The 12146-nt window shown below is 44.5% G+C and overlaps 1 protein-coding gene across 1 annotated transcript in view; it reads right to left on the reverse strand.

Annotated features, from left to right (window-relative positions):
- LOC146208825 (uncharacterized) overlaps positions 1-12146 on the reverse strand; it is a 100583-nt gene that overhangs the window by 15570 nt on the left and 72867 nt on the right. The window lies entirely within an intron of this gene.

The following is a 12146-nucleotide window of genomic DNA, read 5'->3' on the forward strand; positions in this document are numbered from 1 at the left end:
TACCGCACAAAAGTGCGCAAAGGGTTTCGTGATTGCCATAAATTTCAGCACAAATTAGAACTGCCTCAAACATTTTTGGCATTAGCAAATGTTTGATGTAAATGCACCCATACATATAATCCGCAAAGAAAGTCTGGCTAAAGGGTGCCTACAAAAAAATGTTCTTGTACTTCATTTACCTTCTTTTGAAGCTCCACCCTGCGGCGGTTAGTGACTTCATAAAGAGCGGGGAACATTAGGTTTGCGAGCGTGATCTTACGTTGCATTTGAGGGCTACATAAACAAGAAGTACAGGTTCAAAATACTCTAAACCTTTACAGATATTAGATTTCATTGTGACACATTTTGGTACTCTTTTTTTCCACAGTCAGTTCGGGAGTGGAACTCATTACCAAATGGTACAGTCAGCAGCCCGTTACTTCCTGTAACTGAAAACTGATCAGGCATGTTGATTCTTGTCGTGACATATCTGTCTTGCAATTTTTCGGAGTGAATTTTTTACTTTTGAATATTTTTCTTGTGTAATCGCGACATTACATATTTTTCTTTTCGAGAATGTTCTTTTCTTAAGTAGACTGGCACACTGCCACACCGACACTATAAACACTGATCTATTTTGTGGCCGAAGTGACTTGTATTTAGCATGAAATTCCTGTGCCTGTTTTGTACAACCCTGTGTTCAGTTTTGCCCATTACTGTAACAGCCTCTAAATGAGGCTAACTGTATGATCAAAATTAATAAAATTATTACACTCCAGCATCTTATTTAATGAGGTACTGATGGCGCCACTCTGCCAACGGGCAATAAAATTTCTACCAGTCAAGTTGATAGGTTATAGAAAGTAACACAAAAATATTTCGCAGCCTTAATGCCCCTTGTCTGCTTTTCTGTTCATTTTCAGAACAATGTGTTCTTAGGTTGGTCACACGGTGCTCCCGTAAAAAACAAAAAGGCTGCACTTATTAGGCAAATTAGCAATGCATGTTCGAGGTGCGAGAATGACATTTTTTCATGTAATTTCTTCATCAAACAAAAATATTGCCCCAAGTTAATGCAAGAACGTAATTACCAACGCGGATAACTTTTTGTGCGTCACCAAATGGCGCAGAATGCAGTGTGTAGCAAGAAGGGCGCTTCAAAAAGCTAGAAATGCTTCCTTATTTTACTGTCATTCTGCTCAACGCAGCGTCACAACAATGCCTGTCGTGGTCACAACAGACAAGTAGGAACCGCAGGAAAAAGCGCATCGAGTATTCGAAATCCATTCCTGAGCTTACTTTCCCGACAATTCAATTCGCAAAAAAAGCAAGCATTTGCTCATTCGTTACAACTGCGGGAAAACTGTATTGATAGTAAAGTCGAGGGCGTACTAACGAAGAGTGCAGCTTTACACCGCCAGGCAAAAAGGAGCATTCAGTGAGATAAGCTATGCGGAGAGCCCTTCGTAAGGACATTACTATGAAGGTACAGAATCGGATGCCACAATTTAGTGATACTCGCTTACTTTTCATCATCCCAAGAAAGAGAACGAGGGGGCATGCGCAATGGCATACATGCTTACATTAGAGAGCTTACTCTCGCCGCCGGAGAGCAGCGGCCAGTGACTGCAATGGTAGCGCCGCCGCTCGGCCACATGCCTGCTCTACCAGCCGGCGGGGCTGCTCGTTAACTTTTGGCAGAAACAGTACATGTTAATCTTGATATTGCGCTAAATTACAGCAGCTTATTCATTGAGAACAAGCAATAAAGAACATAAAACCCATCTTTGATTGATGTGTTTGTATACAATTGATATCTCTATAAAAGATGTTGACTTGTGGAGAAATTTCACATTTACCTTGGCAATGGGTTTTTCACAGCCAAACGAATTGGAACCTATAGAATGGAAGTCAGCTTCAATAAACAATCTTGTATTTACCCAGCAAGGTTTTCTGGCAGCTTCTGAAACATCGCACAAAAATTATCTGCTGGTCCTAGCGGAATTTGAACTGAAGTTTTGGGACTTACGCCGATCACATAGCTGAATTTCTTAAAAACGTTTACCGATGTAATTGTTACCAGGAAAGGTAATTTAAGGTTGGAGGAAAACACGAACTTAGCCAGATCACTGAAAATGTGATCATTTGTCTGTATTGAACTACCGTCCATTATCAATCTCGAGTACTTGCTCCAAATTTTAGAACAGGCTCTTGCACGATCAATTCGCCATTTCCTTAGCTTTCATAACTGCTTGCCTGAGCATCAACATGGATTAAGGAGAGGATTGTCTGCCGTAATATGCCTCACTACAGTATAAGAAAATTCCCAAATATTAGGTATGTTCGCAGAAGTAGATATTTTGTTTTCAAACTATCACAAAATTGTTTATCGATATGTCACATGGAAGGTTATGCAGATAGTGTACTATGCGCCCTTTTTTTCTTTATTCAATGAATATGTGATGACCTCGGAAACAGCGAAAACTTTGGTTTGGCCATAAATTGTTGTTCCAATGCCCGCCATGTTAATTCAAGTACCCCGCCGGGCAGGGTTCTAGGACCACTTTAGTTTTTAATTTATATTAGTGGCGTCGTAGATGTTAATTCACAGGATGTGCAATCAGACTTTTTGCGGGTCATTGTGTGATTTTGCGAATATATCGCTTCTAATGAGTCATGATTCACTGCAGCAAATTATGGGAGCAGCAACCCACTATCAGACAAATCAGGGAATGAAAAGGAGCAAGAAAGAGATTTGCACTGCCTCCCCTTTGCAAGCAAATGTATCCTAATATATAATCCCTTAAATGCTTCGTGGTAAATCTGTTCTAGAACAGGAAAATTAGAGATACCTAACAGTTATGCTTACTAATAATTTTCCGTAGCGAGGATTTCTGATATCTGTTGAACGGCTGCAAGAAATTTGTATTTCATTAAGAGAAACCTTAAAGAGCTTGCAGTAGTTATTACGTTACAGACAATAACTGCTTCTAAGATCCTGTATTGAATATGTAGCGTCAGTGGGGGGCTTCTATACTAGGGAAGATATTAGTGCTTTGGAACGCGTGCAGAGTAAGGCAGCTAGCTATATTTTCGGTAGACAAAAAGAGACCCTCCACTGACTCAAACAATGAAGAAAGGGGGCATCCGAATATTCGAAGAAAATCAGTCGTCATGCGTTACTTCACATCAGATTCTCAGGCAAAACTATCACCAATGACCCAGTTGCGTACAGACTACTAGCGCCAGAAGTCAACATGCTCATCAGAATTCATTAGGCACACATTTTGCAAGATGAAACGCTCATCGGTATAGCTTTTTTTCTTTTCCCTCAAAAAGTTGCAGACCGGTATTTTCTCGCGGTTGGTAGAGTCTGATGACTTTATGGGGATGTGGGAAAGCCTTCTTAGCCTGTTTTCAATGTTCCGTTCGTTATTCTTCTGTACTGTGCTGACTTATTTTATCTGTGTATTGTTATGGAATCGCCTTCCAGCTTTGCCCAAAACTCTGACCGGCGATAAGATTGAATCATTATAAAAAGCGGTGAAACTTTTTACGAATATTATAAAAACTAAAACAGATGTGCGTTTTCTGTATTACGAAGTAAGTACCGTCTGTTGCAGAAGTTTGCAGCCCAACGCGCCGGGCGGAGGAGCAGTATCACTCCCGAGAGGCGGCGCTGCGCCTGCCGCCGCTGCCTGGTGACGTAGCTATAAAGAGTGAGGAGGCTTGTTCTCTTCCCCTCATCCCGTGGTTGATATCGCACATCTTTGCTCTCAGCCGCCGGATGAGGGGAAGAGAACAAGCCTCCTCACTCTTTATAGCTGTGTCACCAAGCAGCGCCGGTGGGCGCAGCTCCGCCTCTCGGGAGCGATACTGCTCCTCCGCCCGGCGCGTTGGGCTGCAAACTTCTGCAACAGACGGTACATTACCAATGCAAAAAAAAAAATAAATAAACATGACAGCGAGATGCATGCATCACGCATGGGAACTTGTATCCGAAGAAAATAAATGATTTTAAAAAGGCGACCTCTGGTAAAAGATAGCTAAATTGAACCAGACGTGCCTAAATGAGACAGTGGGCCATACATAAGAGCGGTGTTGTTGTACGTTACCTCCACCGAAACGCCCTCTCCCTTTTATGAATAAGACAACAGGTCCCTTGGTTGTTGAAGTTTCATAACCACTCCTAAATAAAAAAAAACAAAAAAAAAACACCCATATCATACGACTTTGTAAAATTCATCTTTTGTGCTGTGTGTTCGGTGAAGTTTTAGCAATTCAGTAGCTTGCGCAGTTAAAGATCACGTGGGCGCGTTTTCGTCCAGGCAGTGGATAAAGGTTTTTTTTTTTCGGATGAACAGCTATGTATAACACACAAGAACAAATGAAGGACAGAAGGACCTAGACTAAAACACCTAAATAGGTCCCAGGGTAAACAGACTAGCGGGCTCGATCAGTATGCGGTCGTGGCCCCTTTGCAGCTGTTATTCGAGCATTTTCTCTTTAAACTCCAGGCTTTTTTGGAGCATGGTGTTGCAGATGTACCGACAGTGATTGTTCGGCATGGTTTCTTCACAGTAGTCTGTAAGCCACGACGCGACCACACCAATGTAGCCTGGCTGCCGCGTTCTCTTTTATTAAAACCCTGCACCGCTCCAAATAGGGTGTTACCAAGCTATAAACGATTAAATCTTCGCCTTTCATATTTCCCGCTATCTATAGAACCAGCACCGTTACTGTGCTGCTGCCGCATCAACGATAAGACTTGTGTCATGGCACTCGTTATTTTGTTCTTGAAGAAGCAAGGACGACTTTTACCCTTCCTAAAAAGGCGAGGTTTTTAGAGTTCATCGAGTGTGAACATTTTGCTGATGATTACTTTTGAAGAGTCCTCTACATAAAGAAAACCATTTTCTTCCTTGGCGGTGCTGCAACTGTATAGCAAAGTGATTGAGCAGCTCGCATTTCTGACCAATTTCCAAGGTGAAAACAGTGAATGTCGCCGAGGAAGAATGCAGGAAACAAGAGGTCACATACTGCAAGAACTCGGCGTCTTCAGCCTGAAATGCGGCGGAAACGTTATTTTTGTCGGCTCTTAATTGTGAAAGCACTTTACGAACAGTCGTCATACGTTACACATTTTTCTCTGTTCCCAGAACTAAATGCACCTTAAATTCTTTCCCTCATGAATTACAGTATAGGTTCACAGAAACATAGTCAATATTTGCAATGAGGGTTTGTGCTCTTGCATCAATTCTGCACCGAAGCACGCATTCATTAAAAGCTTTAGCTGATATTTTTACGTAAACTGTTTTCCGCATGTCGAAATTTGTGACTGATAATTTTGAGTCACAGTTATGACTCATTACAATGCAGTTCAGAGACAATAACACTGATAGACGTATATATGTCACTAGCGATGTCAGTGCACGTTAAAGAACCCCAGGTGGTCAAAATTTCCGGAGTCCTCCACTACGGCGTCTCTCATAGCCTCAGTTGCTTTGGGACGTTAAACCCCAGAAACCACAAACCACTATATTAGCGTTAATGTGTTTTATTACTTTGAGATTTTTAAGGGCCTTATAATTTTTTTTTTGATGGACTTCATATTGACTGCTCTTGTATTTGAAAAGCCTGGTGCGCAAACGGTCCCAATAAACTTGTCTTGCAAAGCCGCCGCATAAGGCACACCATTTATTAAGAGTTGAAAGAAGCTTTCACTGTATAGGTTTTGGGTCGTTATCTTTTGTACATTATTCAATACATATTTAGGTTTGGGTTTTGAGGTTGGTTTAACGTCCCAAAGCGACTGGGGCTATGAGAGACGCCGTAGTGGAGGACTCCGGAATTTTCGCCACCTGGGGCTCTTTAACGTGCACTGATATCGCACAGCACACGGGCGCCTAGCTTTTCGCCGCCATCGAAAAGTGGCCGCCGACGCCGGGATTCGATCCCGCTTTCTTGGGCGCAGTAGTCGAGCGCCGTAACTACTGCGCCACTCTGGCGAGGCCCATAGATGTTTAGGTTGGTGCATTTATAGCAAGACTTGATCTCTAAAAAAAAAAAAAAAGGAACAGTCCTGACTTTTTAATGTAGAGCCTAACGTGTTACGAATTCTTATAATTCTGCCAAATAGGCTAGCTTTCTTTTTTGACAAAAAAAAATAAAAAGGCTAATATTATGTCAGCTTTATTATTTCTTTTCGGAAGGCCGGCATTCATTATCAATTTCTCGGTTTTGTTCCTTTCATATTCAAATATAGGGAAAGCTTGATTAATGACGCATCACTTTTAAAGGATCATAAGCAGTTACGAATTGCGCTGACGTCAAACCCTAATTGGAAAGCACGCATAAATAATACCACGACTATGGTACTGCAAAAGTTATTCCATCTAGTAAGACGACTTAAGGCAGGGCCACTGAATTTTAAGGGGTTCATAGAAACCTATTTATGAAAGTTATAAAACGCACACGAGTAATTGCTATTCCATCATTCCTCTCCTCAACACAAAACGTATTTAAGCCAACGCCACTAACGCTGAAAATATCAGAGATCGAAAGTGACACTCTTCGTTTCCTCCCTCATCTCAACGCAGGCCCGTGCGGAAGCCAAAATGAAGGCAAGGCGCGATAGGCGTCCTACCACGCTCCCTTTCGCCCACGTCACTTGGGGGTGTTCATTGCAATAGAGGGCGCACCCAGCAACCCGCGAAGACGTCATATGTGAGGAAGCTCTTGCCTTAATGAGTTGCGAGATGGCGCTAGGAGCACGTTTAAAAAAAAATACTAGTACATTATTGGCTCTATGCAAAGCTGTTACATTTTTTCTAGATCACTCGCAACGAGCACGTCTATAGATTTCTTCCACACTACTGTTGGAGAAAATAGCGTTTTTGTGGTCATTTATGTTTTTCGCCTATAAACATTTGCGGAACCAATTTTATAATATGCTAACACAATTGGGGCATCTTATACAGCAACTGACCGCTAAGATTGAAAGCGTGCAATGAACACAGTAAACTTTAAACCTTAACTTACTTTAACTCACTTTCACTTGTCTTAGCTCGTTCCGAACTAAACACACTATCTACTAGAGCAAAAGAAGCTCTACAAATATTTCTTATTCAAATTCTGCGCCATCAGTACACAAAAATTGACATTTATTTATTCATTTATTTATCTTTATACTCCAAACCGTACAGAAATTTTAGAGGGGAGTGGACCAAACGAAATACAGAGGAAACAATGTGAAAAACGGATACAAAATATTAGACCCTATATATATATACAGTCTTAGCTGTGAAAACGGCCTTAATTTTTTAATAAATACAAAACTCGTAGTGCTTATACAGTGCAAGCTACAACTTTGCAAAAATTATTTCTGTCAGTAGTATAGATACAAGTTAATTTGGAAGATCTTTTCATTTTTAGGAGGTACGGGGAACAAATGAGCATAAGAAAGAATCTGTTTTGCATAAGGGAATGATCACTTTGCAGGGATGATCAATGCGATGCGATATGTAATAGGGCTTGTGAAAAACATTGTCGTGTAAGACAGAATGATAATATAATTTGTGAAATAGGGTTAGCCGGCAAACTTTTCGTCATGAAGCCAATGGTGGAAGGCTCAGATTAGTTTTCATTTCTGGGATGCTTGCTCCTCGATTTTAGTTAGAAAGAATGAAGCAAGCAGTGTTATTTTGAACGCGTTCAAGTGCCGTAATTAAGTAGTCATGGCTATGATCCCAAACTGCTGCTGAGTATTCTAACCTTGGAAGTATTAAAGTCTTGTAGAGAACTAATTTCAAGGTAGACGGTGCACGGGAAAATTACATCACAGATTAGCGCTGTTGATGACGTAATCTATATGAAGCCTCCAAGTTAGGCCGAATGAAATGTGAATGTCTAGGTATTTACAAGAATTGACGCTGTCAAGTTCAATGCCATTCATAGTGTATACAGGGGACGGATTAGCAGTACGGGTGACACGCATTACCTTGCATTTGTTAGAGTTTAGTTCCACCAGCCACTGATTGCACCCATTAACTTTAGCGGTGAGGTCGCGCTGTAGGATGCTAATATCATTATCTACCCAGTACATATAATCGCAGCCTACGATAACATGGCGCCAACACGAACATACGCTAACGGAACAATGTTCTTCTAACGACGCATTCAGGTATTATTTCTTTCCTCGGGCAAATGGCATGAAACTAAGTTGATCAATAAGAAAACACAAAATCTTTGTCGTAGTTTCTATCCCAGCTAGAATTAGTCACAAGCGATCACTAACGCTTCTCGTATTTTCCCGTTTCTTTTTCCCACAACACTGACAACGTGTAGGATTAATATCGTGTCTTCCAATTTTTGCATCTTAGTATGTCAGTTTTGTTTTCTTTCTTTCAGAGAGGCATGCTGTTCGCTTTATATTGCTTCAATTTTTACAAAAGTTGGCCTATTTTCTTGTTTGTGTGTGTTGGACTCCTTTGCTTCTTTCAAATTTTCGTATGTATGTATAGACATAAAATGTCTGCTTTTGCCCATCCACTAGGTATTCGGCAACAGCGGAATTATTTGTAAATAAATATATAAATGAAGATATATTGTTACTTAGTTGTATTCGCCGTTCGTGATGAGGATGAAGAAGTGCAACAGACTCAAAGAAGACGACGACGCTGAGTGTTGTGAAGTCGGTGCCCTCATCAACGTTAGTTGTGCGGACAGATTTGGGACTGTAAATCTTCCACGTAACACCTCTTTGTGGAGGTGAATCTATTCGATCCCCTGTCACAAGCTGGATCTCCGCAGCGGCCGCCACATCGCAACCACCACGATGACTACCAACGCCTCTACCTCTACAGCCGCCGCACCTGCTGTTGTAATGGCCCACCCCCGTGGCCCCGGAACCTTCTGCGGGACCGACGACGTCGACATAGACGACTGGCTAGCCCTATACGAGCGCGTGAGCAAGCATAACAGGTGGGATGCTACACTCATGCTCGCGAATGTAATATTTTACTTGGCTGGGACCGCGCGGGTGTGGTTTGAAACCCACGAAGACGAGCTAACATCTTGGGATATTTGCAAACAGAAGCTGCATGACCTATTCGGAAAGCCTATTGGCCGCCACATTGCCGCCAAAAAAGCGCTCGCCTCTCGCGCTCAAACGTTTACGGAGTCTTATCTCACTTACATTGAAGACGTCCTATCTTTATGCCGCAAAATCGACCAAGGCATGCCTGAGGAGGATAAAGTCGGCCATATAGTAAAAGGCATTGCCGACGATGCCTTCAACCTCCTGTTGTGCAGGGATTGCTCCACCGTGGACTCTGTGCTGCAGGTGTGCCGACGTTTCGAGCAGGCGAAACAGAGGCGCATACCTCACCGTTTCGACCAGCTGCTAGCTCTTCCTGTATCGATATCCCGACTCCTCGACCGCCTGCTAACGACAGCACTTTGACACGCATTGTCCGCCAAGAGCTTGAGGCATTGACTCCCGCGGCCTCGCCGTCGCATACACCCGACAACACCCTGGCTACCATACCACTTATTAAGGCTGTTGTTCGACAAGAGGTTGCGAATATGGGCCTCCCTTCTACCAGCACCACCGAAACCACGGATTCAGGACCTGCCCCTCTAGTACTTGCTGCCACCTCAACCAACGCCGGTTTCTCGCCCCGATATCGTTACCGCAACCCAAATGAATGGCGTACCCACGACAATTGCCCCATCTGTTTTACTTGTTCTCGCGTTGGCCACATTTCCCGCCACTGCCGTAGTCGCTGGTACACGCCATCTCGTCAGTACACCTACGTCGACCGCCGCGGAGACTATGCCCCTCGCTATTCACCACCTCGCCCCGACCAGACCCTTGCTGACCCCGGTTCCACTGTCCGTGCTGCCAACCGTTCACCATCCCCGCAAGCACGACGTTCGCGTTCTCCTCTTCCTCGCCGCAGTTCGCCACCGTCATATTCTGGCCACGTACCGGAAAACGAGCCAATGCAGCTCCCGGAGGTGACGCTGCATTTATGACCCGGACCGAAAAACCTCTGTTGACTGTGTTGACCCCTGCCCTACAAAATAACCGTATCGACGTCCTTGTGGATGGAGTTCCCGTTTCTGCTCTAATTGATACAGGCGCCCAACTGTCCGTTCTCAGCTCCTTATTTCGCCGTCGCCTCAAGAAACTCCTTACGCCAGCCGTCTCGTCCAAAGTTCGCGTCACCAATGGCAGCCCTGCTGCCGTGGTTGGTATGTGTACGGCGCGAGTTACAATTGCTGACCGTCATGCCCCAGTGTTGTTCACCGTCCTACATGAATGCCCCCACGACGTTAGCCTTGGCATTGACTTCTTAATAGCCCACTCTGCCCTTATTGACTGCTCTAGCGGCCTACTTCGCTTGGACCTTCCGCTCTGCTCTGAAGACCCCTCATGCTCACCCCGCCTTCGATCAGCACAATTTAGCCGCCTTCCTCCTGAAACTGCCGTTTACATCCCTATGTTGCCATTTCCACCCGTCCCAGATGGCGATTATCTCGCTTGTCCCATTACTGATGTCATGCTGCAGCGGCACGTCACCCTTCCTCATCTAATTGTGCACATCTCCCAGAACCGCACCACTCTCCCTGTCCTTAACTTCAGCTTTTCAACTCAAGTTCTGCCCGAGGGAATTTCATTAGCTGCGCTGTCCCCAATTACCGATTGTGCCATTTCAGCTCTGTCTACAGATCATACAACTGCCGTCTCTGCCAACAACTCCTCGTCGTACACATCGCGCCCTGATCCGCTTAACAGCATGATTGCAGCTGATCTGCAACCTGAATTCGCCGCTGTGTTACACAAGCTTTTGTTTACCTACAGTGACCTTTTCGACTTCGGTACCCGCCCATTTGGTCAAACGACAGTTGTCACCCACCGCATTGACACCGGTGACGCCAGTTCTATTCACAGGCGGCTCTATCGCGTTTCGCTTGCCGAGCGACGCGTCATTCAAACGGAGGTCGAGAAGATGTTAGCGAACGACATAATCGAGCCTTCCAGGCATCCCCTGTCGTGTTGGTCAAGAAGAAGGATAACAGTTGGAGATTCTGCGTTGACTACCATCATTTTAATAAGATAACCAAAAAAGATGTATATCCTCTTCCGCGCATCGACGACGCGCTTGATAGTTTGCACGGAGCCGGCTACTTTTCATCCATCGACCTTCGTTCCGGCTACTGGCAGATTTCTGTCGACAAGAGAGACCGTGAAAAAACAGCGTTAATCACCCCTGACGGCCTTTATCATTTCAAAGTCATGCCTTTTGGCCTATGTAACGCCCCTGCAACTTTCGAACGGATGATAGACTCATTGCTGCGCGGCTTATAGTGTACGACTTGTCTTTGTTACTTAGACGACGTCATTGTTTTCTCGTCCACTTTTGACAGCCACCTCTTTCACCTTTCTACCATTCTCGAGCTATTCCGCCGCGCCGGCCTTCAACTCAACTCAAAGAAATGCAGTTTCGGCCATCGGGAAATCAAAGTGCTCGGTCACTTGGTTAATGCTTCCGGTGTTCAGCCTGACCCTGACAAGATACGTGCCGTCAGAGATTTTCCCACTCCGCGTTCATCCAGCGATGTCCGAAGCTTTATTGGCCTATGTTCTTATTTCCGACGATTCATCCCGAACTTCGCAGTCCTTGCTCGTCCGCTCACCCAACTCCTCAAGAAAGACGTTTCATTCTATTGGGGGCCTGCACAAGTTGCAACTTTCTCAGAGCTTATTGCTGCTCTAACTACTCCACCAGTCTTGGCCCACTTCAACCCTTCCGCCAATACTGAACTCCGTACCGACGCAAGTGGCCATGAAATAGGAGCTATACTCGCTCAGCGACAACACGGCCGTACAAGGGTGATTGCGTATGCCAGCCGCCTCCTGTCAACACCCGAACAAAATTATTCTATTACAGAGCGAGAGTGCCTGGCGCTTGTCTGGGCTATTACGAAATTCCGGCCTTATTTGTTTGGCCGCCATTTTACTGTGATAACAGACCATCATGCCTTGTGCTGGCTTTCCTCTCTCAAAGATCCTACTGGCCGTTTGGGGCGCTGGGCGCTACGATTACAAGAATACACCTTTTCCGTCGTCTACAAGTCCCGCCGGCTTCACCAAGATGCAG

The sequence above is a fragment of the Amblyomma maculatum genome, chromosome 1 (genome assembly GCF_055883805.1).
Source record: "Amblyomma maculatum isolate TAMU_Amacu chromosome 1, ASM5588380v1, whole genome shotgun sequence".
Classification (NCBI taxonomy): Eukaryota; Metazoa; Arthropoda; class Arachnida; order Ixodida; family Ixodidae; genus Amblyomma; species Amblyomma maculatum.